This window comes from Pinus tabuliformis, chromosome 2_2 (genome assembly GCF_031772625.1).
Source record: "Pinus tabuliformis cultivar Carrire ecotype Pingquan chromosome 2_2, CPIR1, whole genome shotgun sequence".
NCBI lineage: Eukaryota > Viridiplantae > Streptophyta > Pinopsida > Pinales > Pinaceae > Pinus > Pinus tabuliformis.
In genome coordinates, this window is record NC_142300.1 from 732,136,535 (window position 1) to 732,163,977 (window position 27,443).

The following is a 27,443-nucleotide window of genomic DNA, read 5'->3' on the forward strand; positions in this document are numbered from 1 at the left end:
AGGGCCAGTAGTACCGGGATTTTCTTAGCTAAATCACCTCTGAACCTGGGTCAGGCCCATACAAGCCAACACTCTTATCCTATCATGATCAATAATAATTACTTCTTTGGATACAATAAATCCAAGGAGCTTTCCTTCACTCAAAGCAAAGAAATATTTCTTGGGATTAAGAGAAAATTCCATACCTCTGACAACGCTCAAAGATTTGTTTTAAATCTTTTAAATGATTACTGCACTTTTTTGAACACATAGTTGTTATAGACATTTTTGTGCCTTACAGCTCTAAGCATGAAATGTCCACAAACCAAGGGATCCTAAGTCCGTAAAGTGTTGTTCCGACCCCTAAAGGAACAAGGTCAACAAATTACAGCTTCTCTCAGAAGTTCTCCACCAGAAACTGCTCAGAATCAGTCAAATCAGGATCATTTCAGCTGCTCCACTAGCTAGCTGCGTTGCATAGCACCCAAGTACACTAGCTAGGTGTGTTGCAACGCACCTAAATGCACTACCAGGGTGCGTTGAGCGGGAAATGACAAATGGCAGTGTCATTCCGCGAGGTGGCCAGACACTGGAAGCTTCCAGAATCTTCCCCATTGACACTTGCCTCACTGAGTTCGACCAAGGATGAGTAAGAGGCTCTCAGTTTCCAAGTGGAAGCAAGAACTGACAGAGAGAAGCCACTAGTCAGATCATAAGCTGACTCATCCTCTTTGCATACATCTATATATGGATCCCTCATCCCAGAGATCCAGAGGCTGGAATTTTGTACATTGCAGAGAATTGCTGTTGGTTTTGAGATAGATATCAGAGTATTGGGTGATTTATTCTTTGTTGGAGGTGAAGAGGGGACTCCTTTGCTGGGAGGTTGATGCTGGATCAGGAATCATCAGTTGTAACTCCTCCTGGATCTTCTTTTTATATCAATAAAACTATTTGAGTTTCTCCTACATGCTTGTGTATCATTGATGTTTGTTATATTTGCATGTTTAGCTTAAATCTGATCCTAAGCTATTTATGAATATAAATCCATGTCTTTGTGTAGTTTTCTTCTTCTGTGATCTTACAGGAACTTGGTGAAGCTGGGCAAGTAAGGGAGCAGGTAACTGGAAGCTGTCAAAGAGGAGAGAGATTGGATCAAAGGACTAGCGCAAGACACAGGTTGGTTCATCCTATTCCTCTTCGTTTATAGTTCATAAAGAAGAATACGAAAGTAGTTTTCCCTGTTTGTTTCTAAGGTCACTGTCACACCTTAGTGGGATAGGGTCGTTCTGAATAGACACTTTTCCCATTAACAAAATGGCGACTCCGCTGGGGATCGTGTCTAGTTAGTTTGTTTGTGTTTCTCTTGTTGTTTGTTTCATAAACATAGAAGTAGCAATCGAACTGCATTTGCCATTAACAAATGCAAAATACACACCTGCTACTTCAATCCATTCGCTGGATCTGTTTATGATTTGAACAACTGATTCACAAATGATCTGATTTCCCTTTGTGATAGCTCTTACCTCCTTTAAATCTACCCTCTGATTGTGCATTACTGATTGCTTTTACTCGGCCAAAAACCACAGATTAAACTGCAAACCGTGACCCAGAACCCGGATAGAATTCTCGTTTCTGCCCCAACGCAGGCTCTGTGAAGAGATTCTGCATTTCAACGCAGTTCCCGAGAGGGCTACCTATGCTACAATCCAGTTTCTCTGTGTAACAGGTGCGCTGATCAGCCTAGCCTTGTGCAGCTGAGGTTCTTTGCTTCATTTTTTTCAGTTTTGTCTCTGATTTTTGCAGCCTGTGATCAGTGTATGTGTCTGTTTAAAAACCCCTTTTCTTTGCCTTAATTCCACCTCCTTTGTACAAAAAGACTGTAGATGTTTTTGTGTGTTTGTTACATCATTTACAGTTTTCCATTGAAAAAGTAGAATAGTCATACTATCGTCCTTTGATTTAGATCTGTCGTAAGTGTCGATTTTGGTCTTAGGAGAAAGTTTATTTGCTGTTGACAGTCGATTATGCTTTTACTTTTGCCTTTGGTTTGAATTTGTGACTTTCTAGTGTCGAAACGAGTATTTATTTCAAAATCATAAAGTGTCGTAATCATCTCTACCTTTTGATTTCGAAAAGAAGCTTGTTTGTGTTTCTCACTTGAAAGCGAATTCAAATTTGTACATCAACTTTCTTTTTAGGCATCAATATTAAGAAAGTGAAAAACAAATACATGCACATGTGCATTTGCATATTGACAGTCTGTTTGGCTTGATTTAGGAAAAGTGCATTTACAGTGTGCTCTTTTCTCTTTGAGAAAAGATTGTGTCTTTCTTTTCCCCTTGTAGCAAGGATTTTCATTGCTGAAAAGAGATAAAAGTTTGCTTATCATCTTTAGATTGCATTTTAGGAATTACATCTACATCTCGTGGTGAACCCAAAAGGCAAACTTCATAAGAAAGATCAACTTAAAATAAATTGAATGAATCTAACAACGCTTTGGAACTTAACGCACAACATTTAGAGGTCTAGGCTAGAGACGTATTCCGGCATCGTAAAGCCTGGTAACTGTTGTCCTCACTGATGGTTGGGTGATTCCTCCACTTTGAGACGATAAGTGCCAGTACGGACTTGTGCTCCCACGTACCGTCGAGTATATATTGGGAGACCCCTATAGGCTTAAAACCTTTTATCCATAGGAAGCCGTGTCGGTCGCCCTGCTGATCGCAATGCACCGAACACAACATTCGAGAAGATTGACTGCCGTACCGTAAAAAGTATTCTGCAGTTTTGCGATTGGTTTGGTACTCCCTCTACCTAGATCTCCAGAGCAGTCCCTTTCGTTCCTTTTCAGACTCCTTAACGGAAAAGGTCCATCTGAGCACTTGTCATTTCAGGCTCATTAAAAACCGAAGGAGACTAGAGTCATCTTTTGTTTTTTCTCGACTCTTAAAAATTGGAAAAACAAGTTGTGTCAAAGCGTCTAAAAATTTATTTTAAATGGAATATTCATACCCTTTTCCTACGTTGATCTTAGGTTGAGAAAATGGAGTCTACCAACCAAGGAATTCCCCTTGGTGGAAATCCTAGTCCCTTCTCCTCTTGGGGAGATGTTGGTGCACCCCATGTGGCCACATTGTCGCTTTCAGGACTGAAAATTGGCTTGCCAGTATGGCTCTTCTCAACCAATGTCGTTCAGAACACCACTATTCCTGAACAAACGAATCAGCGACCAGACGAGTCTAGAGTTGCCCACCAGCCTTCTACTTCCTCTAATTCTTCCTCTCCTCCTTCCTCTTCGCTTGATGGGGCTGGCAAAGCCAAAATTCAAGTTCCTAAGGAGAAGAAGGAGAAGAAGAAGAAAGAGAAGAAGAAGAAGGAGCCAAAGGTGAATGGGGGAAAACGAGTGTCGTCTAACGAAAATCCTCACACTGCACCAACCAGGCCTAAATCGCCATGTGTCATTTGCAAAGGAGACCACTTTCACAGAGATTGTCCTTGCATCCCTCGGATACTAAGGGATGGGTCTCCTCGTTTGCACAATCCGGTGTCATCAACCTCTGATGATCATGTTGAAAGCACACCGTCAACTAGCGAAAGTGAAGCCCCGGGACAAAAAGGGAAAGCTAGATTTCCTTGTAAACTATGCGAAGGCAATCATGCCATCCACCGTTGTCCCTTCTTAGACGAAGCGAAAGGAGTTTTGGATGATCATCCAGTTTCACCGTTACGACTTCCTCCTGGATATAAAAAACTCTTGCCGAGTCCGTCGCTAGTTGAGAATCCAACTGACCCGCTCAAGTGGTTAGCTGAAGCACCTATCATTGAAGATAAACCAACTGAATCCATACCAGATGAAAGTCAAAAGGTCGAGGCGGCAGTTGACCCGGTCTTGCCTTCAGAGGTCTTATCTTCGAATGATACAGTCACTGAAGAGAACAAGGATGACACCGTCCAAATTCTCTTCATCAACACAGACTCCGACGAACATGGGGGCAATCTACCCATTCCCTTACCGCAGGAGGGAAGTTCGTCAGAGCCATACCCGGCCGTCTACTTGGTCCCACCTCCAAGCAACCTAGTTGTCTCCTTCGACTGGAATCAACTAGGCAGACCCCGTTTACCAGCAAGCATACCATTCCGAATTATCGTTCAAATATATAGAATGGTAATGGTTGGTACCATCATAGATGAGGGGGCTTCTATGAGTATCCTTTCCTCTATTGCTTGGAAAGCGCTTGGTTCGCCATCGTTGTTGCCTGAGATGCGAAATCTGACAGGCTTTGATAAAGGAACCAGTCGATCTTTAGGGATCCATCCCGATGTGCCCATAACATTGAGAAGAAAGATAGTTCGCATGAACGTCATGGTAGTTCAAGGACCCTTGGATTATAACCTACTCCTTGGACGAGACTATATTTATTGCATGGGAGCCATCGTCTCCTCACTCTTTAGAGTAATGTGTTTTCCGCACGAAGGAAGAGTGGTCAAGCTCGTGGACCAGCTTTCATTTCCCGGATCACGCATAGCAAATAGTCATATACCATCCCTAAATGGTCTCTTCACGCAAGAAATGTCTCAATCTCCAGTCCGTCCTCCCGATGAGCGCGAGTAATTCGGAGGGATATGACTGAAACCTAGGGGGCATGCGTCCTGGTCTGCTTCGGCAGGAAAACTTCGGGTATAGGGTAGGTTTCCGCGGGAGAATATGACTAGTCTGTACCCCGTCTGTCAGTGGAAGAGGGGTTATTCTAGAATAAGATTCTCTTGTCAAAGTTATGTGAGTGGCAGACGTCATTGCTCACCTTTGTTTATCTCGGTAGACATCGCCGAAGAAGTGTTTTGCTTGCTGCGCGAATAAGACAATCTTTGGTAACCTGTAAGAGGTAGGCCTCTCCTGATAGAACAAATGTTTTGTCTGCAAATTGAGGGGTAACCTTGAAACCATATTTTATACCTGGGGGCATGCAAACCTTTTGGAGTGCAAGCAAAGAGCGATTATTTATCTATTTTTTGGATTAGTCGTTTCCTAACTTACATAAAGAAAGGATGTGGGGAAAAAATCTAAAAGTTGTCGTTTTATATAAGACATTCTTATCATATGACTGGATTAATCGAGCGGTTTTAGCACATAGTTCAAGCTCGTTAAAAAATAAACATAAGACATGAGCAAATGTTTCCACCCGTGTTTAAGCTCGTTAAAAAATGAACTATTCTCCGGTAAATAACCACCGTGAATGAAGCATTTCAGCCATTAAAGCCTTGGTCGTGTTTGCACCGTCACCTCCACTTTTCATTGGCCGATCATTCACCTCCATTTGATTGTTTACCCATTTTGAGGAATAGCTGCGAAGAGTGATTTCACTAGCCATCCTTGTGACACTGCCGTGATTGGAAAATTCCAAACCTTACCTGGAATCAGCTGCTACCCATTTTATCACTCGTTCCTCAAAAGACGAGTCTTCTTTAAGCTCTTTTCAACTGACTCGTAAAATATGAAAAGATTGCCGAGTTTTGGCCTTCCATCTCGTTAAAGTGACTGGAAGTGCTATCTCTCCTCTAGATTTTAATCTTTTTGGACCTGAGGGATTATTGCACAAAAAGATCGAGCGCTTGTTTTGTTCGGCTCGTTAAAACTATCGAAAATTCATCCCTTCATACTTTTTCAGACTTAAGGGATTAGATGACGAAAAAGGAATTTTGGAGTTACCTTTACGTACCTTTTCAGACTCTCTAAAAATGAAAAGGACCGAGTTATCTTTGTCATTAAACTCGTTAAAAAGATTAATAGCGACAAACTTGTCTTTAGACGAGAACGAGTTTCACTATCACTAGGCTCGTTAAAACATAGCGATGGGTTTACCCGAAGGGTAAATTATAGAACAAGCATATGTTATCCTCCTCAAGCTTGACAAAAATAAAGAGGTACTGGTCAACAATGACTGGGGAAAAATTGGGAAGAAAACTCAAAGAATCTTTATTGGTAGCAAGTCGCTCTTGAACATGACACTTCCACTCCGTGCCTAAGTCAGGTTGGGTTATTTCATTCACCGGTCACATCACCATGGTCACGCCATACCATCCATATTTGGGGTAAATGCTACCAATCCATCACATAAGTGTCGCCGACATGTTCAAGAGAAGTCATCCAGAGAAGTCACCCGTGTCCCATCCACTACCATACATTATACTTCATTCTTTCATGACCGCCATCCTGAACCATATATCATCAGATCGTTTTCACCTCCATCAAAATCATTTGCTCCGTTCCGTGTCATTGATGTGGGATTCATTAAGGCCCTCCTTTGATGGATCGCTTCTTGTCGACACCAGCTCATTATCCAAGAAGTTGATCTAGGAACTCCCCATTCAGTACTTTGAAGCTTGCATGCCTCAATGGAAAGTTTCTCACTTCCGGCGACAGGTATACATCAATGACCTTCGACCGAAAGATTTTGTGTGGTGTTCGACGCCAAGTCCTTTATTCACACCACGTGAATTGTACTGCAGTACCTTGAGGGTCATCATCATTATCAGTGATTCCTCTCATGCTTGTTAACAGTTTACATCATTGATTGGTAATCAAGCGATGTCTTTCCATGTTCGACTTCAAAACATTTCTCACATGGATCGACTTGTACTTCGAGTGAAGATCGGACGAGATTGAAGACCCCAGATCTAGTTTCATCCATCCGGTATGCGATATATATTCAGGAAAATAAAGACATTGAAATGTACAACACTGCAGCACAGATAATCATCCTACCAAAAGGATGATGGCTCTATCAGAATCATCAGTCTACCATCAGACGATTGTCTGTCCTATGTACATGAAAATGAATTTATAAAGCTGAGCATGGGAATGCCCGCCTCAGCTAGATCATGAAAACAGTATGAAGATAATGTATTGTATTGTATCTTATTATAGGTCTCTTCCCAGCATTGAAAGAACTTCGGATCCTCCTAATAAAGCATTTCACCCGATAAACGACCTCATACTTTAGGGGGCAACTGTTATAGACATTTTTGTGCCTTACAGCTCTAAGCATGAAATGTCCATAAACCAAGGGATCCTAAGTCCCTAAAAGTGTTGTTCCAACCCCTAGAGGAACAAGGTCAACAAATTACAGCTTCTCTCAGAAGTTCTCCACCAGAAACTGCTCAGAATCAGTCAAATCAGGATCATTTCAGCTGCTCCACTAGCTAGCTGCGTTGCATAGCACCCAAGTACACTAGCTAGGTGTGTTGCAACGCACCTAAATGCACTACCAGGGTGAATTGAGCGGGAAATGACAAATGGCAGTGTCATTCCGCGAGGTGGCCAGACACTGGAAGCTTCCAGAATCTTCCCCAATGACACTTGCCTCACTGAGTTTGACCAAGGATGAGTAAGAGGCTCTCAGTCTCCAAGTGGAAGCAAGAACTGACAGAGAGAAGCCACTAGTCAGATCATAAGCTGACTCATCCTCTTTGCATACATCTATATATGGATCCCTCATCCCAGAGATCCAGAGGCTAGAATTTTGTACATTGCAAAGAATTGCTATTGGTTTTGAGATAGATATCAGAGTATTGGGTGATTTATGCTTTGTTGGAGGTGAAGAGGGGACTCCTTTGCTGGGAGGTTGATTCTGGATCAGGAATCATCGGTTGTAACTCCTCTTGGATCTTCTTGTTATATCAATAAAACTATTTGAGTTTCTCCTACATGCTTGTGTATCATTGATATTTGTTATATTTGCATGTTTAGCTTAAATCTGATCCTAAGCTATTTATGAATATAAATCCATGTCTTTGTGTAGTTTTCTTCTTCTGTGATCTTACAGGAACTTGGTGAAGCTAGGCAAGTAAGGGAGCAGGTAACTGGAAGCTGTCAAAGAGGAGAGAGATTGGATCAAAGGACTAGCGCAAGACATAGGTTGGTTCATCCTATTCCTCTTCGTTTATAGTTCATAAAGAAGAATACGAAAGTAGTTTTCCCTGTTTGTTTCTAAGGTCACTGTCACACCTTAGTGGGATAGGGTCGTTCTGAATAGACACTTTTCCCGTTAACAATAGTTATGTCATCTAAATAAATTACCACTGATTTATTCACCAAACCTTTGAAAGCTATGCCCATGGATCTCTGAAATGTTGCACCAACATTGATTAACCCAAATGGCATCTTTTGGTAGGGATAGGTGCCCCATTTAGTTTGAATCCTGGTATTTAGCCGGTCATCTGGATGTATGAGAATCTGATTATAACCTGAAAATCCATCCAGAAAAGACATTAGTTCTGAGCCTGAAACTGATTGCAGTATCTGTTCCATAGGAGGTAATGGAAAGTTGTCCTTCTGACAAGCTTTGTTGAGATTGCGAAAGTCTATACATATTCGAATATCACCATTCTTTTTCTTGACTCGAACAAGGTTAGAAACCCACCTTGAATGCCTAACAGGAAAAATTATTTTGGCTTTGAGAAGCTTATTCAATTAAGATTTGATCTAATTTTCTAAATTCGGATGAATCTTTCTCAACTTCTGTTGTACAAGATTTTCATCAGATATCATGGGAATGGTATGTTGAATGATGGAAGTATCATATGTCTTAAGATCTTCATAGTTCCAAGCAAAGACATTTTTGTATTTCTTTAACAAATGAATAAAGGCTAATATTTCATCAGGTGTAAGATCAAGTCCTAGATTGATATTTTGAGGTTTAAGGTCAGTTCCAAGATTAACTAATTCAAACCTCAAAGTTGAACTTTGAAGTTTTGAGTTAGTGGGTTTCTTGAACCTATCCTTAAGATCATATAAGTCTTCCAGCTTAACCACAGATTTAGGTATGGAATTTGCAGTTATTTCTTGCTTAAGCTAGTTGTCATGTTGATCTTCATCTATTATCTAGTCATCATAAGAGCCTTCAGATGTTAGAAAATTTATGATATCCGGATCATTATTAAAGACTCGCCAATTGGTGATATTGTCGAGAATAGAAGGCCTAAAAATTAATTCAACAGAAAAGCGATCGGGGCTATAATCTCCTGGTGGAATGAGCTTGGATGCCACATTAGCCAAAAGATCAACACTTGCATTTTTGAGTCTTGGGATAGGGGAAATGTTGAATGTTGTAAAATGAGAGGTGAGGTCTTGGACTAATGATTGATAATGTTTCAAATGTCCAGAGAGATAGTGTATATTATTCCTTACTTGTTTAATTACAATTTCCGAATCTCCAAACACTTGAAGATATTAGATATCAAGGCCGATGGATATACAACCCTTGAACTAATGCTTCATATTCAACAGTGTCATTTGTGCATTCTAAATCAAGTCTGCATGCTAACATAGTTTTTCCCCCTTCTGGGCTAACTAATATGCATCCTACTCCAGCTCCATCAAAATATAATTTCCAAAATAAAGACTCAACTACAGGTTTATCTACAAAATTTATACACTTAGAATAATCTATTTGAGAATAATTTTTGACTTGTGATATAATAGGATTTTCCAAGAAGGGTAATGTCTTTGCATTAAAATTGCCTAGAAATGATTCAACTGGGTAATTTCCAATGATATTGTTGTTGTATGCGATGGGCTCATTTTCTCCCTCTAGCTCTATGACGATATAATTTTGATGTTTCTCACGGTCAACCCTTATTTGATTTGGCTTACCATTATAAGGAAGCCACATGTGGGACCAGTCGATTGCAAAATAGCCATGAAGCTTTTCTGACCAGTATCTGCTAAGGATTAAGCCGTAGAATTCTGGGATATTAGCCACAAGAATGTCAATGACTTGACATACTTTTGGGTTTGATGAGATTCGAATAGTGACTTGATTGAGTTCCCCTATAACTTCGACTTGAGATCGATCTAACTGCACGATGCGAACAACAAATTTTTGGGGCTCCACATTCAATTTCGCACAAACTGTTCTTGGTAGAATGTTGGATGAAGCTCCAGAATCAGCTAAACAATTGTGTAGATTTTTGTTAAAAACCTCAGAAGTCAAAAGAAATGGAGGTGTATGGGATTTGGATCTTCCTCCTATTAGAGCGATATTAGTTGAACTGATTTTATCCAACGAAGTAGTAGGAGGCCTTCCCATTTCTTGAGGAGCTTGTGAGATTACATCAATGGGAAGAGGAGAAGTAGGGAATGCTTTCAATTCTTTGAGAAATAGCTTATGTTGATGTTTTAACTTGCTAAGCTCATGAAATGTAATATTCACCCTAGTCTTTTTCATATCTTCAACGATGTTATATTCCATTTCATCAGAGACTAGCAGGGTTTTAGCTGAAGGTGAATAATTTGATTGAGGAGGAGTGGTTTGAGTGGATTTGGGGGAAGATTTCTTACCTATTGCTTTATCTTTGGGAGCTGGAGTTGATGCTTTCTGTTTTGGATTTGTTTGTGGCAAATCTACAGTGCTTCTACTCCTGGTTGCGACAGGTAATGCTTCTTGTGCTTCTTCATTAGGAAGGATAAAATCCCACATTCCTTGTAATTCAACTACTTCTTTGTCATCAGTTTGTTCTTCAGCTATTGAGATTTCCTCTTCCTCCACATCTGATTCAGCATTTGATATTTTACTTGGAGGCTTAGGATTAGAGGAAGGATTTCTTTTGTAAGGTCTGTAAACTTTCCTTGAATAAGTCTCAGCTACTTGCTTTTTGATGTTGACCATTTCATTGGACATAGTTTTAAGGACCTTTTGCAGTCCTTCAAGATCAAAAGGATCTTTAGGTGCTTTTTTCTTGGATTCGTCCCTAAAAGTTACCTTCTTGGATTTTTGTTCTTCTAATGCATTCTTTTTATCTAAAGCTAAAATGCGTTTTTCTACAGCTATGGCTTCTTTCATTTTTTCTGCCAAAGTTAGTTTGGTAGCCCTATCGAAAATAATAGTTACGTTTGAGGGAAGAGTAGAAATGTACCATTCATTTTGGACTTCATCACTGGGCTTGGATGTCGTTGGGATCTTATTCAATAAATTATTAAAATGTGAATTGAAGTCCTTAATCGATTATCTGGGTTCATCTTTCAAGTTGGAGAGATCATTGAGAAGAGTAGTTGTTGATCGGTCATCTCCAAAGTTGGTTAGGAACTACTCTTGAAAGGCATCCCAACTATTAATGGAACCAGATGGTAAGGTATAAGGGAATGATCTTACAACTTCATTCAAGTTTATGGACAACATAAAGTTGTTTATGTGTTCTTCAACAAGCAAACCATCATCAGGGTTAAATTTTGGCAACCATTTCATTGGATGCGCAGGTAGTGGGTGCAATGGTCTAGCCGTTCGAACATCTCCTGGATTTTTCCATGGTCTTTGAGCCATTGCGGGTACCTGTGTAGAGGAAGATGTTCCAATAGTTGAGGGTGATTGGGTAGAGGAGACTTGTGCTCCAGTACCAGTGTAAATCATGATTTGGAGTTGTGAGGTGGATGATTGATTTTGTGATGAATTGTATGGAATGAATGAGGTTGTTTCAGGTGATGATGAGAGAGCCTCACTATGAGATTCAGAGTGTGTTTTCTTGGTTTTCCTTCGGTTTGGTGGAGGGAATTCAAATGGGGGGATCCCAAATTTTTCTCTTTGTGATCTAGTTAACATTTGAGAGGAAGGAAACTGAGAAGAAACACTAGCTTGGGATAACTCAGATTCTTCTTGAGATAAAGAAATCCTCTGCAGTTTATGGATTAAAGACTAAACTTCAGGAGTTTCTATAGAAGAAGATTGATATGATTTCTTTCAGATCACAGTAGTGGATTCTAAGGATTTCTTTACAGCTTCTTGCCTGGGATTTGGGGATTTAGAATGCGACCGAGAAGTTGGAGGTGATGGTGAGGGAGTTTTACTCTTAAAATGGCTTATTGATTTAGATTTTCTTTCCATTCATAGTTAGGCCCTCCTAGCACCAAAAATGTTCAAGCCTCAAAAATCGCTGCGACAACATGGGGGAAAACCACCCAGTCCAGACCTTGAAAGAAACTCCTTTTCCATTTCGTATAGTGGCTCCGACTGGGGATAATGGGACCAGTTTCCCAAAGAGATTTCATAATCCTGGTGGGACGATACAAAATGTAACGGGAAATGACTAAGCTAAGTGTAATGTAATCTAACTACTAAACACATGCATATCTATTTAATTTAACATTATCTAACTATAATATACCCAGGAATAAAATACGATATGAGATCTACAATGATTTCTTACAACAATTTGTAATAAAGATCATTCAACTACCAAAATAAGTTAAATCGTTTAACAATAATCGTTTTGGATAAATAGTTAGACAAAACAATGGAGAAAAATATATCGCATATAAAAACCATTCATGTATTCAAAATGGAATTAGAGATAACATCATACAGAAGTGAAATAATGTGAAACTATAGTTCTGGCTTTCATACACAAAGCAATTAAAATAAGAATTATTGCTTAATACATCAATAAAACATAATCATACGATAAAAGTACCATATATGATAAGCCCTGCTCATGTGCTTCAACAATATTGACCCAATCCCATTCAATACAACACATTCTAAGAGTACAGAAGTGAATTTCAGTAGAACATGCTAGATATGTAAAGAAAAATAGATCATGTTCCATTCATTTCATAAAAACCTCCTCAAAAGTATAGAAGTGTAATGTTTTGAAAAGTAATGTCTTAAAATAGATTATTACAAAAATAGCTGAGGAGGTTTCAAATAACCTTCCTCAGAATATGCAAAAATAAAACTAAAAGAAAAATAAATTAATGACTAACTCCTCTGAACTTGATCTCTAAGGTTGCAAATATCAGTCATTGGCTTGAGATGAGGCATTTGGCCAATTGTAGATTTTAACTGCCCAACAAATACGGCATCTGTTAGTGCTAGCACCATCTTTTGTGTATCGGTTGTTAAACATCTTAGAGTCATCCACTGGTTGTGGTTTTGCTAGAAACTGCCAGTATGCTTCCCAATTCAGCTTGTTTAACTGTTTGATTGCATCCTCCTTTTCCTGTGCTGCCTGTTTCCACTATTTCTCTAGTTGTTTGACATTCGGAAGGAACCCTGGTACACACTCCTTGAAAAGATTGACGCCATGAAGATTGTCATTAATGGCTTCAATTATGTTGTTTGCTACTATCACTGTTTCCCTTTCTTCTTGTTTCAACTGAGAATCCCAATCTGTGAACATAATATCGTTATGAGAATCTTCCAGCTTTGGTAGGTCAGCCTTTCTCCCATCCTTTGATTCTTGCCAGGTGATAAATTCAGAAACCCTTTTGTGGATTTCGTGATACTCAAACCTCATATCGATAACTTGGCTTGTTAATTTATCATTGGTTTCACAATAAGGATTTATTTGTGATATTTTCTGGAAAAATACTTCCTTTTGCTGCATTAGTAAGAAATTAAGGCTGAGTGCTTCTTTGATGAATTCATCGATTTGTGGATTATCTTTAAATTTATCTATCATGGCTTGTATTTCTAAATCCTTTTCTGCTAAGCTGGCTGGGTGTTGTATCCTCATCTATTCGAATTCTTTTTGGAGCTCGGCTACTTGTAATTCTGCTTGCTGATTAGATTTTTCTTGGACTAATTGTTGTTCTAGCAGTAGAATTTTCTGTACTTTTTCCTTCAACAACATTTGGACCTCTGTTTCCTTGTTGATGGTCACTGTGGCATAGGATTCTGTGAACTACGACGACTTTGTGAGATTCTTAGATGGATCGATAGGCGAGTCCTTCCATACGACATCCATTGGTTCATTTTCTGGAGTTGTAACAACCATGGTGTCCAGTTTCCTTTTCTTCCTTTGTCTTTTGACTACAACCTTGTGGGTAGGACTGTAGAATACATCTAATGGAGGTATTTCCTTAATTCTTAAGACAATTTCTGAAGTAGGAATAGCAGGAATGATCTCAATGTCCTGAGTGCATGTAGCTCCTTCCCCTGTTGTTTCTGGATTTTCCTTATGTTGGATTTTCTTAGGAGTTTGCATTTCAAATGTTTTCTCAGGGTTTGTGTATATGTGGAGATTTTTATTGAACTACTCCCATTCTTTTTACAGGTCAATGATTGAAGTGTTACTTGACTGAGTTGAAGTAGAAGCAACCTCTGCTTGTTTCTTTGCTAAGGCCTACTCGACCGTATCCTCTGTAATTTCAGCTGTGTCTTTTTCAAACTCTTTATTTGTATTTCCTCCCCCATTTTGAGACTGCTTCTTTGAGTGCTCTGACTCACGAGTCAGCCTCTCTTATGTTTATTCTTCAGAGTTTTCTTCGGAGCTTCCCTCCAATATTACGTTGGGATTTGGATCCCTTATTGGTTCAATATGCAGTAGGTCCAATGGGACCTTTAATAATCTCTTTTTCCTGTACACATGGAAAGCCTTAACATCTTCGGGGGTCAAAAGTAGTGATGCCATATGCAAAACTTGTTAAAATGTTTCTGCCTGTAGGAACAGGTCATCAAAGGCATCTTCTTCGTGGGTGAACTGTTTTACTTTTACCATAGTAGTAAATTCCTTAACAGTTCCATTTGGGTCGTATTGCCTTCCCGAAACTATAGTTAATTTCAGAGACATAATAATCTCTGCTTCTTTTAATGCATGTACATAATCGTGTAGTGTAAAATCACCATATTGTAATGGGAATGTAGGTCAAATGGCCTTCTTCCTCTCTATCAGTCCTCTGCTTAATCCACCTTCCCCTGCTATTTGGTAGGCTATTTCTCTGGCCATTAGCTTGTCGCGGACATAATATGGGAGGACATGCGGTGAAGAAATGATCTGAAAAACTTTGATGTAGGTGAATGTCTCTTCCCCAAACCATCTGGTTACATGCAAGATATCTACTTCAGCCTCTTTAGAAAATCTAGGGGCGGTTCTATCGTACATTGCTATATGAATGGGTAGGATAACCCCTTCACAGATTTTATAAAAATGGGGGTGGAATTGAGATTCCCACAAAATTTTGGGGTATATATGGATGGGAAGCGAGTTTTGTATAGTCCACTTCCATCCCATATTAGGAAATTGAGAACAAAAACAGATTGCATCCATAACAAAAGCACTCATGAAGAAAGGGGGAAAAATCCTTAAAGAAGAACTTATTTTCCTTCTATATTCTATAATGGCCTTTGCCAAATTATCTAATAAAATTTGAGCCCAGTTCATAATTGTTGCATTCACTGCTACATCTATTAACGGGAGCCATTCCATGGAAAACTTGGTGCTATCGAGTCTACTGAATAACCTACATATCATTGCTGCTACGAAACTATGAGGGGGAGAAATGGATGTTGTTGAGTACATACCAGTTTTATCCCGTTTGATCTTGCCTTCGCTTGATTTCTAGGTTTGCATGATGTCTAACGGGTCCTCATTTTCTTTGGCGAATTTCTCAAGGAAATATTTGTTGTAGAGCTTTTGTGGCTCTGGTAACTGGTACATTAGTCGTAGGTTGTCTGCTGAGAAAGACCCCATGACCTCTTGCCTGTGATTCTTGAAGGTTTTGTCTGTGATTTCTACCTCGTCAATTACCCATTTGACCATATTTGTATATGGTAGTATCTTTGGTCTCACAGCTATTCGGCGCAGGAATGAACATGCTGTTTTGAAATAGGAGGCGTCAAATGACACCTGAGCATCTTCCATGGCCTTTGTTACCAGTGGTCTTAGCTGCTCCTCTTTTAACAAGTTATAAATGGCCTCCCATGTCGAAGTTCCTCCATCCTCGCTGCATGTGGTATCAGAGAAAAGCGACACCATTTATGATTTCTCAGATGCAGTCGCCTTTCCCTTCTTCACCCTTGTTTCTATTGATGTTCTCTACCGAGTTTTCCTAAAATGGAGCAAAATAGAAGTTATTGGATAAACACTAGCGAGAATGACAGTGAGAATAAGTGATACAGTTAACCTCAAAAAGGTGACAAGAAAGGAGCTTTTAATCAAAACCTAGATGAAAATATATCGTATCACGTCGAGCTTCTCTTTAACATAAATAGCATTAAATTTATTAAATAGCCACTAAGGTCTCTTATCATTTCCTTTATTACTCATTAAATTACCGCATCACAAATGGGAAGGAAAAAATTTAAGGTGGTGGGTTTAAGCTGCAAGAACTCTGATTTTTTTGATTGTGGTTAGATTATCGCAATATCGCAAATCGCACTATCGCAATTTTGGTTGTGTGCTTTCCTAGAGTTTTTAAATATTCTGCGGGATGAGAGATGCGAGATAAGCAGAATATTCTTCATCGTTTAGAGCGTAGTTTTCCCAAATGAGTAATTATTTCATAAAGTTCTTTTCACTGCGTGCCATACTTAAACTATAATTTATAACATTTTCTTCTATCAAGTTCGGGTTTTATCGCACTTCGCAAGCTCGCGCAGTTCATAAGATTGGGCTTTTAAGTAAATTGATGTGATGCGATAAGGTTGACTCGTTCTATCGCAATATCGCATCTCGCATGTTATGACATGCTTTGCGAGTTGCGTCCTTTGTGAACGCCGATATGCGATTGCGATAAGCGCTTTATTTTATAGGAAATGCCTTAAGTCTTAGTTTTGAATGAAAAGTCTAATGATGTCTAAGTTAAATATGGTGATACATTCTATCACAATTCGCAAATTTTGTTTGTTAATTAACCCTTCAATGAACTTGGTCTAGCGGTATGTGAAAAAGAGAGAATTGCTAGCCTTAAAGGGTTTTGACTTGATATCTTGATTTATTTCTAAGAGGTCAAAAGAAAGTGCCTAAGTGCTAAATTTTTCTTGGAGGGTTTTTACTAAATAATCCCCATTTATTAATGGAACATTAAGTATTAAACCAATAAATAGGGAGTTGTTGAATAAAACAACATGTACATGCAAATTTTATCAGAGAAATTATACATTTTTCTCTTATATAAAAAGTAAAATACAATTATAAATGAAATTGGAAATTTTCACTATTAAATATTTTAAATATTTTTATATAAAAATTATTTAAAATTAAAATAAACATTAAAATATCTTATTTATATTTGAAATTAAAATATATATTTTTAATTAATATTGATTTTTTTATTAATATTTTTTAATTAATTAATATAAATATTCTTTCATCATTTTAAAATATAATGTTATAAGAATATATTTTCTATATTGATTTATAAAACACCTTTTTCATATATATATTTTTTTAATTTCATATAATAAAAGTTATAAAAAAAAATACATGCACCAACATTAAACACCACACCAAAACATAAAATAACCACAAAAAAAAATGTGTTTAACATAACATCATATATTTCTATTTTCTATATATATTCTTAAAAAATTATCATGAATCCACTGAGCTATTAATTAATTTTAAATGAGTGTTCTAGTAATCGAATTTATAATCGATGTAATATATATTCTTAAAAAATTATTATGAATCCACTGCTATATTAATTAATTTTAAATGAGTGTTCTAGTAATCGAATTTATAATCGATGTAAAATACATTTGTATAGATCAAAGTGAAAAAAATCAATTCCAAATGTTTAATATTTTTCAGTTGTGGTTAAAGTTTTTGGCTAAATTCCATATTTTTCCTTGTTCGAAATTTATTTTTGAATGTATAAATCGATTCAACATCTAAAAATCTTTTGAACAAATCAAACATTATGTCATTTGGATCTCCTACTCAAACAAAATCTAAAAATCCTGTCAACTCAACATTCAAAAGATTACTATACTCAATACCAAAATTTTCAGTCTCCTTCAAATATTGAAGGACTCTCTTGGTTGCTTTCTAGTGGTTTTCATATGGATTAGCCATGAACTAACTATGTTGACTACATATGCAATATCTAGCCTGGTTGTAGTCAAGTAATTCAAAATTCCCACCAACTGTCTATACAATGTGCCATTTACTTCTTTTGTTTCATCATCATTGTTGAGTTTAACATTATGTTCCATTGGTGTAAATATTGCTTTACATCCATTCATGTTGAATCTCCTAATTAATTAATGTGTGTATTTACTTTTTCTGACCAAAGTTCTACCACCTTCTCTCCAAACTTCTAGGCCTAAACAATAATGCAATTCTCCAAAATCTTTTTTTTTTTAAATTCCCGTGACTGACAATTTTTTTATATTTTTAATTAACATTGTAGCACTCCTTGTTATGGTCAAATCATCAAAATATACACAAATCAACACAATACGACCCTTTTCATCCCTCTTGATGTAGATATTTGGATCTCCTTCACTTTTAGTAAAACCCTATTGAGAGAATAATTTATCAATCTTCACATACCAAGACCCGGGTACATGTTTCATCCCATATATTGCTTTCTTTAACCTACAAACAAGATGTTCTTCTCCATGTTTTATAAAGCCTTCTCGCTGAAGAAGATAGACGTGTTCCTTTAGTTCTCTATTCAAAAATGTTGATCACTTGACATCTAACTGATTTAACTTCCAAATATTCTTAGTTGCCAATGTAATCATCATGCTTATGGTGTTCATTTTAGCTACTGGTGTAAAAACTTCTTCATAAACTATCCGTTCCTTTTTTGAATACCCTTTGCTATAGTCTAGCTTTATATTTATGAATAGTTCCATCAACGTTAAATTTTATTTTGAACAACCATTTTGAACCTATGGGAACTTTATCCTTAGGCAATTTTGTCAATTCCCATGTGTCATTCTTCATTGTGGAATCATATTCTTCCTTCATTGCATTTCTCTATTTTGCATGTTCATTAGCTTCTTTAAAGTTCAGAGGTTCAATGAAATTCTTCACTTCAGTTATCAAGGCATACTCTTTATACCTTGTTGGTGGATGAATTTGGTGTGATGACCTTCTTAGTAGTTCTTTGCTTTCATCCCTTATACCAACTTAAACTAATAAGGATCACGAAGAATTGATAAAAATGAAACTTATATTAATTTAGGCCTAGGCCTGCTCACACCAAATACCTAACAATGTGCCCCATTATATAATGATGGGATCAATAAACTAGATAAACACGACAACTTGGATGACAAGAATTTTGAATCAGCCACAACTCACACATATTGGAAAGCAATGAATTCTAGAACAACACCTCATAATTCATATAGATCTAGAACAACTTTCCATTAACTTCAAGTTATAATGAATTGAATGAATTTATTATTTTTATTATTTTTTTCAATTGAGTGGACAATATGTTTTATCAATGTTCTTATGTTCTCGCAGGTTTGCATTGGAGAGTGTTTGGAGTCTTGTGTGGGAAATTTTCTCATCGAAGTTTCAAACTAAGTATCACAACCCATCATCAAGACATCCACAGAAGAATCTTAATTTATTTAGTCAATCAAATATGTAGATAAAGAATAATTAATCTAATAATGCTAAAGTTGTTAGGTTGGTTATTGAATAATAGGTAGAGAGATTAACCTCTATTTAATCTTAATTTATTAATCTCTCTTCTTATTATTTGATCACTGATATAACAACTTTAACATTAATAATGAGATTGTCTTTCGGAATAATCATATCATTGAGATTTGGTCAATGATGTGATTATTCCAAAGGGAAATTTCAATATCAATATGATCACAAAAGTCTAAGGTATAACTTTAGCATTATTGGATTAATTACTATTCATATACATATTTTGTCAACTAAATAAATTAAGATTCTATTGTGCATCTCCTGATGATGGGCTATGATACTTAGCGTCAAATGTTGATGAGAAAATTTCCCACGCATGACTCCTAACAGTCTCCAATATGTTTTATTATTATTATTTTAGAATCTAACCCTTGTAGAGCCTCCTCAAACAAATATATAAATAACTATATAATATATACATAATTGACATTGAAATATTTTATTTCCAAGAGGTAATATTTAAAAAAGGAGATGGGGTGGGTTTTGATCCACTTACCTGTGCGTGATCACAAAAGTATTTTTAATATAGTTTTTTTGGGTGCAACTACCCATTCCACCACTATTTTAAGGTGCCCCATGACTTCGAGGTTGATGTTTGCCCAATGGTAAAAATCACATTACTTTCCACAACATATTGAAATATTTTATTTATAGGTCATATTGATTTTATTTTTAAATGCCACATATCAATTCCACTTTAAAAATGTAATGAATTAGACATCTCTCTTCTATTTAAATGACAACTAAATTTCAATTACTTTATAAACTTATTTTTGTATAAAATAGATACTAAAATGTTTTATTTATCATTGATATTAAAATTATTTTTTATTTTCTTTTTATTTATACAATTATATATATATATATATATATATATATATATATATATAATTGATATTAAAATATATTAATTAACATAAATATTCAAATATCTATTTAAAATAAATATTAAAATAATTATTATTTTTATATACATTTTGGCAAAGCAAAGGCACGTTTTGGTTAAAAAAATGAGCTTGATCAAACTATGGGCTAGATTGCGCTCTAGGGATTGATCGAGCCACTATTTCCTATTAAAAATACATCCACGATCTGCACAAGCCATTTTCATGGACCACAAAAAGAGAGGAGTTTGACCGAGAGTTTGGGAGCTTGACCGAGATGGAGGAGCTCAATCTAGTTGCACAACTACCCCATCAGTGTCCAGAAGATGAATGTCAAACACTGTTTGGAGGCCAAGTTAGGTTTCTATCATTTTTTATCTATTTGAATTAACTTTTCCTAAAAAAAAAAAAAAAAAAAAACCACGAAAGCTAGAAAGAAAAGCCTTGAAATGCGCAAAAAAAACCTAAAAAGCCACAAAAAACTACCAAAAAAACCCTTGAAAATCACCAAAAAAAAAACTATATTTTAGTTTTTTTTTTTTTTTTTTCAATTTATTGTATAAGTTTTCAAGAATTGCCATGGTAGCATGTTTATTATGGTTTTTTTTTTGTAATGACAAAAACTTTATTTTCTAATTATTTTATGTTTTGAAGCTTTTTCTTAAGAATTTAGTGAGATAGTTGTTCAAAAAATTTTGATTTTTTATTATTTTAAATGTATTTTAAATTTCAAACAAATTTAACTAAAAATATGCCAAAAAAACTCCAAAACATTAAACAATGAAACTATAACTAATAAATAAATAAATTAAGAACTTAAGATTAACATAATAAATATCGTTGGTTGCCTCTGTTTGTAGAGAGATTTGAGAGGAAGGTCTGCAACTTGAACGAGGTTTGAAGTTGGTGTTAGGGTTTTGCATTAGGGTTCCATGGTGTGATGCATAGGGGGAGCGCCGCTCCCTCCTACAGTTAGGTAGTCAAAGAGGGAGGCAAGGAAGCAGAAGGGAAGCATTTCAAAAAACCGTTGGAAAAGATTTTAGAAGCAAGAGGCAAGGAGACAATTGGAAGAAACGAATTCCAAGATCAGGAAGGGGATCAACAGGAAACAAGTAAAGAAAAGGAGAAGGGATTCGACAGCAAAAAACAACTTCCACGAAAACTACGGGAGTCTGTAAACCCAAATCGAGCATCATTCCATGGGTCATATTGAGTGATCCAGCGATTCAAGCGCACAGGGACCATATGAAAGAACATGCGATCATTTGCAAGTTCATGGGGTTATGGCCAACAGAGAGGGCATTACATATCTAGATTAGGAGTCATTGGAAGCCAAAGGGAGAAATACATTTACATATGGGTTCTAAGGGCTTCTTCACGGTGGTGTTCACGAGCCTAGAGGACAAAGACATAGTGTTTGAAGGGGGGCCTTATTTCTATGCTGCGGCAGGACTCTACATGCGGCCATGGATGATGAACTTTGTCCTGGAATGTGAAACATTTACATCTGTACCGGTTTGGATTAGACTATACTCATTACCTCTGGATTACTAGCAACTAGAATCCTTGAAAACCATAGGCAACAAGCTGGGGCATTTTCTGAAGATATTAGAGGCAACTCTTAAAGGTAAATATACCTCCTTCGCCCGAATATGTGTGGAAATGGATCTATCTGGAGCCCTTCCAGAAGCAATAATTTTAGAGGTATATGATGAAGAATGGGTGCAAACAGTGGACTATGAGCACATACCATTCAGGTGCCACAAATTTCATGAACACGACCATCTATTCAGAGACTGCCCAACAAACAATATGGAAGGCAATGGGAAAACCTCTTTGGACAGAGATCATGAGGGTTTCACCAAGGTTGGGGGCAAAGGGAAAGGGGGTAAACAGCCACACAAGAAGATTAGTGAAGACAGATACACAAGACACAACAATTTCAAAATCCTAGAGGAAGTAGAGGAGAACGTGGAGACAGTCCAGGACAGGGAGAACACATTTAAGGAGCAGGATACGGAAGCTGAAATGGAGGATATCATAGTAAACAACCAGTAGAAGGAGGAGCTACAAAACTGCATGGAGATCAGTAAGGACCATGAGATGACTCCAAGTGAGGCAGGAACGGAGGACCATGAACTACAGGAGATTCTAGACAGGGAGAATCTAGATCTAGAACTATTTCTGGAACAAGGAAAGAACAAAGGAGTGGACTCCTTGCCAAAAGAAGATTATGATCGAGTTCAACAGCTCTTTCTATGGAGGGCACAATCAAAGGGAACTGGGGTCAAAAGAAACCATGAAATCCAGGAGCCAAGTGGGGTCAAAATGATGGAGAACTCACAGGCACAATCTCCAAAGAACTCAGGAAGGAAAAGAGGAAGGAAAAGACAGAATGAACTGCTAAATGAATGTGGAAAACTACTGATTAACTCAGGTAAGATGAAAGATCTTACCAGCTATTCCTTTACTAACCTTTCTTAATGAAGCTCACAACTTGGAATATTAGAGGTATAGGTAGTAGAAGGAAACAAAGGAATCTAAGTAACAAAATAAAAGAAGAAAAACCAGACATGGTCTTTATTCAGGAGACCAAATGTTCAATGGATAAAATAAGAGAAATTCATAATAAATGGTTAATCAAGTATGAGTATTTAGAGGTTAAGGCAAATAACTCAGCAAGTGGGATTCTTACGCTGTGGGATCCACAGAAATTTGGAATCCTGGATGCTGAAGCATCTAGGAACTATCTATCTTTGGTGTGTAGTCCTGTAGGTGATAAGGAGACATACATGATAACAAATGTTTATGGACCTCAAAAGCAAGCAGATAAACTCAAGCTTCTTACCTCCCTGGAAGGTCTAAGAGCACGACATCCCAATATGCCTTGGATAGTTGCAGGTGATTTCAATATGATAAGATCTCTTTCAGAAAAAAAGGAGGCACTAGACAGCTAGGCAGAGACTCTGAAGCCTTCCAAGATTTCATTATGAACATGGGACTAGTGGACACTGAGACAATAAATGGAACCTTCACTTGGAACAATAAAAGGGGAGGGGCTTCTCAAGTGGCTTCAAAACTTGATAGATTTATTGTTTCTGAGGATCTCCTCCTTACAGGACCAACCATCACAGCTTCCATTCTACCCTTTGGAGGTTCAGATCATTGGCCAGTTCAGCTAGAAGCTACCTTTATGGGCACTCTGAGAAACAAGCCCTTCAGATTTGAAAATTCCTGGCTCTCACACCCCAAATTCACTAGTAACATTGACAAATGGTGGAAAGAGGATCTGAATATTCAGGGTACTAAAATGTACATGCTCCAACAGAGACTGAAACATATTAAATCCAAACTTAAAGCTTGGAACAAAAAGGAATTTGGCGATATCCTCAAGGCCAGAATAGAAACTGAGCAGAAACTCCAGGAAATCAATCAGATAAATATCACAGAGGGCTTCAATGAAGAGAGGCAAAAACTAACTAACTCTTTGCAGGAAGAATGGGAGGATCGATGCTTACAAGAGGAAATTTTCTGGAGACAGAAATCTAGGATTCAATGGATCAAAGAGGGAGAAAGAAATACAAAGTTCTTCCACAAATCCACTATGGCCCACAGGGCACATAATAGAATCACAAAGATTAAGGATTCTTAGGGTATTGAGCTTGTCTCTCACAAGGACATGGAATCGAGTCTAGTACAACACTTCTTCAATATTGCAAAGGAGCCAATGGAGGATAGATCTAGGTTCATTGATCAGTTCACCTAGTATATTCCCAAGTTGGTCACCAGAGAGGACAACCACAATCTCAACAGGCCAGTCTCGGAAGAGGAGGTCAGTGAGGTGATTAAGGAAATGCAAAGTGGAAAAGCACCAAGCCCAGATGGTTTCAATGTAGACTTCTTCAAATCCTGCTGGGGAATAGTCAAACAGGACATCGTCGAGGTTGTGGAAGACTCAAGAAAATCAGAAAAGGTTCTGAAAGTACTGAATGCTTCCTTCATAGCTTTAATCCCCAAAAAGGAAAATGCTATGACTCTGGATGGATATTGACCCATAGCCTTATGTAATGTGGTGTATAAAATCATCTCCATAGTGATAGCCAATAGACTCAAGCCCCTGCTACCTTCCCTCATCTTGGAAGAGCAAATAGACTATGTGGAAGGAAGACAAATTCTCAACAACATCATCCAAGCACATGAGGTGGTACACTCTCTCAAATGCAACAAGCAAGTAGGTATGATCATTCAGTTGGACCTTGCGAAAGCCTATGACAAACTCAGTTGGTCTTATATCAGAGCTATTCTAAAAGCCTATGGCTTTGACCAAAACTGGATAAGATGGGTTATGGCATTAGTTACCACGACCAATTTTTCCATTTTGCTTAATGGAGCTCCTTCAAGTACCTTCACACCTTCCAGAGGGCTCAAACAAGGTGATCCGCTCTCACCCTTCCTCTTCATCCTCATGATGGAAGGGCTAGGTAGGGCAATCAAAATGGCAAATGTTGAAGGTCGAATTTAGGGTATCAAGCTCACCCTAGATGGAGAGGCTAACACTCATCAACAATTTGTGGATGATACTATGTTGCAGGGCATACCCACAGTTAGGGAAGCAAGAGCAATAAAAAATATCCGAAACAAATTTGCAATGGCAGCAGGTACAGAGGTAAGCCTCAGAAAGTCCAAAGTTTTTTTCTTTAATACTAATATTGTTATAAAGAGAAACATTACCAGGAATCTTGGTTTTCAAAGGGAACAGTTACCTTATCTTAGCATTCCTCTTACTGACAAACCTCTCAACAAGAAAATATGGGAACCAATTTTAAATAAACTTCAGGACAAGATCAGAAAATGGACATGTAGATCTTTAAACTTAGCAGGGTGACTTGTTCTCACATAGGCGGTCTTGTAGGCCATTCCCATTTTCATGTTTGCAGCTATCCCTGCTCCTCAACGTATTAAGCAGCAGATAAGGAGCATACAAAGGGAATTTCTGTGGGGTAGAGGGGAAGAGAAAAAAAAGTGGGCTTTAGTTGCCTGGGATAAGCTCTGGAAGCCCAAAATCCATGGCGGCTTGGGGCTGCATGATCTGAAAACTCTCAACAAAGTTTCGGGAGCTAAGCTTTGGTGGCGATGGATCAAGGAAGCGAATGCCCCCTAAGCCAAGATTTGGAAACAAAATTATGCCAAGCACTGGCAGGAGAAGGATCGTATTAGAATGTTAGGACAAATCAGGGGTTCACACATTTGGAACCTTGCTTGGGAGAACAAAAGCATTGTTCAGCAACACTGTTTTTGGGAAATCCAGGCAGGAGACCGTGCTCGATTTTGGGAGGAAAGCTGGCAACAGGAACCCATCCTGTATAGGAATGACCTGGCAGCCCTCAAGAGAGACACAGATAGCAAAGGTTTGTTATTGGTAAAAGATTTCTGGGACCAGGGAAGGAATAATGTAAAATGGAGGAAATGGAAGGATCTAAGTTACAGTGATGAGAGTCCTTTGAAGGCCAAGGCAGATGCTCTTATCTAGGACTTAGAGCATAGATAGATTCTGGTTTCCTCCTCACCTGACCAATTAATATGGGGGAAGAATAATGAAGGTAACTTTAACCTCAAAGAGGCAAAATAGGCAGTCACAGGTTTTAACTTTATGAACACTGATCAAGTCTGGAAGGAGCTTTGGCAAACTCCTCATTGGATGAAAATAAAGTTATTCATCTGGCTAGTGCATCAAAGAAAGATCCTAACTTGGGAAAACCTCCTAAAGAAAGGCTTCATTGGCCCTTCCAAATGTCACCTCTGTGGCTCACATGAGGAAACAATTGAACACCTTCTCAACCTCTGCCCTTTTTCTGCTAAGGTGTGGAACTGGGTGGCCTCAATCTTCAGACAAATCGACAGGGATAGTCTCAACATATCCAACACTTTGAAAAACTGGAGGAAGAACTTCTCAGGAAATGAGATCATTAACAAAGCCTGGATGCTGGTACCAGGCTTTGTCATTTGGAATGTTTGGAAAGAGCGCAATAGGCAGATCTTCAAAGATAAAGCTAGCGAGCCCCAGCACATAATCGATCAAATTCTAAAACAGCTTAAAGACACAGTAAAAATCCTATTGAGGTCACTTCCTAAGGATCCTCCTCTGCCTCAAGAGGAGAATATTATTCTTAATTTGGGACTCCAGTCCATCAGTCCTCAAGGAATAATAAAGGGAGTGAGAACAATAAATACAGGGGCCAGTAGTTGGATGCCCCCTCCACAGGGCTTCTTCAAGGTAAACATTGATGGAGCTTCTAAGGGAAATCCAGGGGTAGCTGGCTTTGGGGGTGCCATAAGAGATCATCAGGGGCAAACAAAATACATCTTCCATGGCCACTTGGGGAAGGGTACCAATAACATGGCTGAACTCCTGGCATTAGAGCAATGCTTGGAGATCCTGGTGGAGGCAAATTTACAGAATGTTATCATTGAAGCAGATTCAGAATTGATCATTAGAGCAGCCAAGAAAATACACAATGGAACTCTGATAGATAAAGTGTCGAAGCATTGGAAGCTACTGCAAGTTTTTTACCGTATCCACTCTCACCTGCAAACCCTTAAAATGATAAGATTTGTTCATGTGAAAAGGAAAGCAAATATGTTAGCGGATCGGTTGGCCAATGAAGGAGTGACTAATAGGAACAAGGATTCTCGGCATGCTTGGGAGTCGTTACCTACTGGAAAACTGCGAGAGGATTGTTTCTATCTGGCAACCAAAGATATGGAACTATGGATGAACAAAACTGATTGACGGGATTCAGGAGACAGGCGGGAGGATGGGGTCACCTAAATCAGCTACACTTTTTTTGGTTTTGGCTACTCTCCAAAACTTTGATCACTCTCGGTTGAATGATGAAGGTAATAATTCGGGCAACACCACAGATCTGGTTGCCTGTTTGCTTTGGGCACAATGGGTTTTTGATGAAGAATCCAAGCGGAAGGCTTAGAAATGTCCGCGGGAATGGTCGGATGGTCATTGCTTGGCGACAGAGCGTTCTAGTTTTTCCGTGAAACTTCGGATACAAAACCACAAATGGTATATCGGACGGGATAAGAATGGTTTCTGGTTTTTCGTCTTGTGCCTCCGATTCCACTCATTGTGTGACACGTTGCGGTGAGAGGTGAGAGAAAACTGCCCTCATCGGA